We start from the raw sequence: 6,624 nt of genomic DNA, 5'->3' as shown, positions 1-6,624 counted from the left end.
AAAAAAACTCCAGCTTTACTCTGTAGTATATCGCCTACTCCGAGGAGATCTTTGCCTAACATATAAAGCTATGTTAAGCTGTTAGACATGCTACACCTTAAGAAATCCCAATCCCTCCGAGTTACACGCTCTAGGGACCTAAACCTTGTCACCACAGTAAACAGGACATGCTGGAGGGATAGATTCCTGTCTCAGAGACTTCCTGTACTGTGGAACAAGCTACCCATCTATTTCAAGCAAAGTTCCTCATTAGTATTTTTCAAGAAAAATCTTGGTGAGTGAATGGGAAATAGGAAATACACCCTGGGGATCACTTTTGTGGCTCTGCCCAACAGGGGCACAAGAAATTAACTTTCTTGGGTGGCGTAAGCCAGGGAACCTTGTTGGCTAGGCTTACTTAGGCCCTTGGGCTGATAGCCTAGTACCTACCTATGAACTTATGAATTGAAAGACCACCAAAAAAAGAAGAGAGACTTTTTTGGAGAGTTATTTATGAAGATCCTGTGGAACATAACAAATATACTAAATGGATAGAAGAAGTAAAAGAAAGAATAAGAAGTTTAAAGGTACAGGACATGAAATGGGATGAAATAACAGCCAGAAAGACTGAAACAAAGTTAACAAAAGCCTCTAATTGGAAAACCCCAGGCCCAGATGCCGTACCTAACTTCTGGTTAAAGTATTAACATCTTTGCATGAAGATTTAGCCACGAGTAAGAACTATTTGTATGTGCACCCTAAACAGACTCCAGCCTGGTTAACAACAGGAAAAACAATAATCCTACTTAAGAATGAACCTGCAAGCTACCCTAAAAATTATAGACCAGTAACTTGCCTTCAGATGACATATAAGCTATACACCAAAATTGATGCCGACAGAGTTTATAGTCATTTAGAAGAAAACTCAATTATGGCACTAGAAAAAAAGTGCAATAAAAGAAGTCATATCGACCAAAGGATCATTTGTTTAAAAAAAAAAAAAAAAAGGCATAGTGGAGAACTGTAAAAAGGGGAAGAATATAAGTATGGCATGGATTGACTACAAAAAAGCATTTAACAGTATCCCACATTCGTGGATAAAAGAGTGCTTAAAAATGTATAAGATACACCCTACACTGATCGATTACATTACAGAGACCATGAAACAGCAAACCACTTTGCAATTAAGCCATGATAAAGGACAAATTATTATTCCAGGGATAAAAATTCAAAGGGGGGATATTCCAGGGTGACTCCATGTCACTGCTGCTGTACTGTCTTGCCCGTAACCCATTAAGTTTTCTACTTAGATTAGGCCATGGCTATAATTTGGCACCTAGAAAACAACTAAGTGTACAGACGTCTCATCTTCATATGGAGAAAGAATCATTTGTTGTTAAAGTCATAGTGGAGAACTGTAGAAAGGAGAAGAATCTAAGTATAGCATGTTTAGACTACAAAAAAAGTATTGACAGTATCCTACATTCATGGATAAAAGAGTGCTTACAAATGTATAAGGTACACCCTACACAGATAAACTACATCATACACAACAAAATCCATCCACATGTTCGAATCAGTTGTGCAATGATCGGCATATCAATGAGACATAATGTCGAAGTACACATACCAACAAAGTCAAAGTCACACTTTTGACATTCTGTTAAGCAAGTCACTACTGCACACTACATAATACCATCTGTTTGCAGGGGGCTATGCCCCCCTGCACCCCCAAGACCCCCCTGCAAATAATATATTCCAGCTCTGAGACTGCACTACAGTGGGGAAAAGGCCCCCCATTGTACTGCAATCTGTATTCATAATGCCAAAGACACGTTCATATGTTCATAGGTAGGTACTAGGCTGTCAGCCCTGGGGCCTATACAAGCCCAGCCAAAAAGGTACCCTGGCTTTTGCCACCCAAGAAAATTATTTTCCTGTGCCATTGTTGAGCAGAGCCACAGAGGTGATCCCCGGGGTGAATTTACCATTTCCCATCCAATCATCAAGATTTTTCTTGAAAATTGCTAATGAGGAGCTTTGTTTGATATAGATAGGTAGTTTATTCCAGAGTATGGGAAGTCTCTGGGACAGGAATCTATCCCTCTGGCATGTTTGTTTATTGTGGTGATGAGGTTTAGGTCCCTAGAGTGTGTAGCTCAGAGGGATAGGGGTTTCTTTAAGTGGAGCATGTCCAACAGCTCTGGGTTTGACATAGCTTTGTATGTTAGAAAGAGATCACCTCTGAGTAGGTGATATGCGATGGAGTAAAGCTGGAGTTTTATGAAACGGTCTGCATAGGGCATCTGTTTAAGGCCGGTAATCCTCTTTGTGAGGTATTTCTATGGCCTTTTCAGTTGTTGTAGATGTCTTGTGAGGTACATACCAAAATGGGCGTTGTACTCTATAATGGGGCTAATGAGTGATGAGTAGAGGGGAACTATGACCTCTTTTTTTCTGGATGAGAAACCTTTCGTGATGAGGTGTGCCATGTAGAAGGATTTCCTGACTACTGTGGCGATGTGATTATCAAAGGAGAGACTACTGTCCACCTGTGTCCCAAGGTCTCTTATCACACTTTCGGTGTTAAGTATACTACCGCCTATGTTGTAGTTCATGGGTACAGAGTTTTTACCAAAGGGGATGACAGTGCACTTTTTAGCATTGAGCTTGAGGCCATGGCTTTGACACCAGGCATCTGTCTCAGTGAGGCTCTTTTGTAGGATGTAAACATCATTAGGAGTTTCGATTATGGCTCCTAGTTTGCAGTCATCTGTGAACTTCATTAGCCAAAGACCTTCTGTGTTAGCCTGTACTTCAGAGAAGTAGATATCAAACAGGAGAGGACCCAGGGCTGAACCCTGTGGTACTCCACTTGTCACTGGTCTGAAGTCGGATTTGGAGTCTGCTACTTTCACAGTGTGGGTTCTGTCAGTGAGCCAGTTGGCAACCCATCTTGTGACATAGGGATTTATACCTAGTTTAGTGAGTTTATCTATAATTCCAGAGTGGGAATGCACTGTGGCATTCGCAAATCTGAGCATTCACACTTGTGCAGGTTAGATGAAATGGGAATCGTCCAACTGTTGTTTGACATTCCCCTTTTCATCTAACTTGTACTCGTCGTGATGATAGTAAAACCACAGCGACCATGTAACAGTGGGAAACCACTTTGCAATTCAGCCATGATAAAGGACAAATTATTATTCTATGGATAAGAATCCAAAGGGGGATATTCCAGGCTGACTCTGTCAGCACTGCTCTATTGCCTTGTCCTTAACCCATTAAGCTGTCTGCTTAGCAGATTAGGTCATGCCTATAATTTGGCTCCCAGAAAGAAACGAAGTGTAAAGACTTCTCCTCTTCTCTTTCTATGATTTAAAACTATAGAATTCATCAGATGAGGAACTGAAGGCACAGCTGCTAGTAGTCAAAAGTTTTTTAGATGGTATAAGAATGTCATTTGGTTTTGATAAATTTACAAAAGCAACCTTTAAAGCAGGAAAGCTGCAACACCAAGAAAACAGTTTGAGACAAAATTGTGATATAAAAGAACTTGAGTAAGAGGCAGTGTATAAATATTTGGGAGCAAGAGGCAGTGTATAAATATTTGGGAACTGAGGAAGAATTAACAATAAAACATGAACAAATGTGAATAAAACTCAGTAAGGAATATTTTGAGACTTAAAACAGCATTAACATCTAGGAACAAAGTTCAGGATATAAACCAATTTGCTCTTCTTGTCCTAATTTACAGTTTTGGAGTGGTTGACTGGCCCCAAAAGGTGCTGGATAGATTAGACAGGAAAACAAGAATGATGATTCATGCACATCAAATTATTTATACAAATCAGTGCATACCAAGATTATATATTCCCCATTCTGAAAGAGGTATGAGCCTCCTTGAAATTGATTACATGTATAGATCTGCAATCGTGGGACTGCATACATATCTGCTGACCTCACAAGACCCAAACACAGTGAAAGTTTTGAAATATGAGGAGAATAAATCCTAAGATGGCTTCCCTGCTTAGTCTAGCAGAAGCATATCGGCATCAAGCGGGAATGGAAATTAAACCAGAAGTAGATAAAAATCAGGCAGCAACTGAATGTGCCAAAAAGCAAAATAAGGAATATAATGTGAATGAGGAACATACATAAATATAGTTGCAAGTATAGAAATCTCCTGAAAAAAACTCATGTTGGTCAGGATCAAATGCGCAGGAATGGTTAAGGAGAGACAAATTCAAACCAAAAAATGAAGGGTTACTGTTGGTGGCCCAAGATAGTGGACTACGTGCATGGTTTAAAAAGTCCATTGAACATGTGGGAGAAAAAGAATTGCAGATTTGGTAAGACAACTGGAAATAATCGTTGGTTATGACATACTAATGGCAGAAGGACCATATAATGAAAGGCATAATAATGTAGTCAGATTATTGCACTGATGATTGCGCAAACATAATGCTGAAGTATCTGAAAAACACTGGGAACATGAGTCACTATGCTTCATAGAAAATGATGAATTCTACATCACATGGGATCACCCATTACCAACAGTTCAAAAGACAAGTGGAAGAAAACCAGGATTTATTATTAAAAGGTGGAAAGGAGAATCTTTGCAGATGGAAACTCGAAACATGGATGTTCGAATTTCCATCTTGCTGAACATCTCCATGTTCGAAAGTTTGTATCAGCGAATGCACAGTGCATTCGCTAATATAAACTCAAAGTAGTGTACAGAGATTGCGGTACAGTGTGGTTTGGAAAATTCATCCCTTTCCCAACTGTAGTGTGACCTCGGATTTGGAATATATAGTTAGGGTTTATGTGTTTGGGGGGGCACAGGGGGCCTTGCCCCCTGCAAAAATGTGATGTTAGATATAGGAGTTTCCTTTACCTGAGCTCCTATATGGACATCACATAATATGTTCGGTAACAATGTTGAATCTGCTGAATTCATTCCACTGATTTGACATTGTGCCGTGTTGTACATTTTGAATTTTTTGTTGCTGTTTTTTGTTGTGTCGAATGGAAAATATTTTGCCGTTCAACATTTTAATAGCAAACTGAAAATCAGATATAGTGGTCCATGAACAGAAATTAAAAGTAGTAGTGATCATTGAAATCGCTGCATCTAGTGACTACAGTGTCTTGCTTACAGAGACACAAAGTCATAAAATATCAGGATTTGTAAGAAGAAATGAGAGCAATATGGAAGAAAGATATCCAGACAGTTCCAATAGTAGTAGGAGCAATGGGGTCTTATAAAAAAGAATCTACAATCGTATTTAGGTATGTTACCGATATATGTAACTCCATACGAATTGCAGAAGGAGTCATTACTGAGAATATTGTGGGTGCTGTGAAGAGCACTTCTGGCTGATCAAAGATTGAAACAATACTAATTTCATGAACTTTACTCATGCTTTGACTTAGGAATGGTGCCCATGCCTGACCTGGTATTAGAAACTCAAAAGATTTGGAGAAATTAAAAAAGACTACCATTATGCAAAAAGCCTAGAATTTCCAGATAGAAGATACACAAAAAGATTGACAGAGAAATTAGAGGAAAGAAAAATACTTCCACGAGAAAAACTGTCAGAAGATTCAAATAAAAAATTGTGTTCATTAATACGACAGATATATGAATAAACATTATATAGACCAAGAAACCTTGATACATTTGGAAAAAAGCATTTGAGTAAGTGTAAAAATATGAAGAACAAAAGCTAGAGATTTTTGAAAGGTACAAAAGAGAAGTGTGGACATGGGAAAAAGGAGAGAGAGACTTGATATGATGCAATATTTATGCAAAGGAGAAAGCCAAATTAATCAGCACAAAAAAGGTAGCCCCAAAGATATTCAAAGAGAAATACAGGCAAAGGCATTCAGACATGGAATACTCATGAAGTGAAGGATTGAGTGTAGAACGTCTAACTCCTGTTACATCAGCATGATGGAACGAGTCCCCAAAGTAAAGAGAAATAGGAGGATCAGGAGACATCTGAAGAAGAAATATGTGCATAGGTTCATAGATTAGTACTAAGCTAACTGCCCTTGCTAGCCATTTTAAGCCTAGCCAATTATCCCTTGTGGGACTCAAAACCGCACCTTGTGTTTGTAAGGCAAACACCTTAACCATTAGACCACCCTCCCAACCCTGACAAAATGGAGATGCCAGGGATTCAACCCGGGGCCTCATACATGCAAAGCATGTGCTCCACCTGGGAGATAAAAAAGAGATTTAATATGGTATGATATTTATGCAAAGGAGAAAGCAAAACTAATCAATACAAAAAAAGAGCAGCACCAAAGATATTTGAAGAGAAATACAGGCAAATGCATCTGGACATGGAAAATTTTACAATACAAAAAAAAAAAAATAAGAAAACAAATAAGAAAAGAGGATTACTAATGGAGAAATTAAATAATGAGAAACTGAGATTAGGTGTACTTTCAAAGTGAAAGATTTAGTATAGAAAATCTAACTCAGAAAATACCTCAGCAGGATAGAGCAATGGATCACCAAATTAAGGAGAAACCAGTGGATCAAGAAGCATTCAATCAGTTGTCATATGAAGATCTTTCCATAGGAAACCATTACAAATGTTCATCTGGATTTGCACAGCAAGAATAGGAACC

This window comes from Protopterus annectens, chromosome 1.part0, assembly GCF_019279795.1.
Source record: "Protopterus annectens isolate FY-2018-M chromosome 1.part0, PAN1.0, whole genome shotgun sequence".
In the NCBI taxonomy this organism is placed as follows: domain Eukaryota; kingdom Metazoa; phylum Chordata; order Ceratodontiformes; family Protopteridae; genus Protopterus; species Protopterus annectens.
This window is presented reverse-complemented; position numbering follows the sequence as displayed.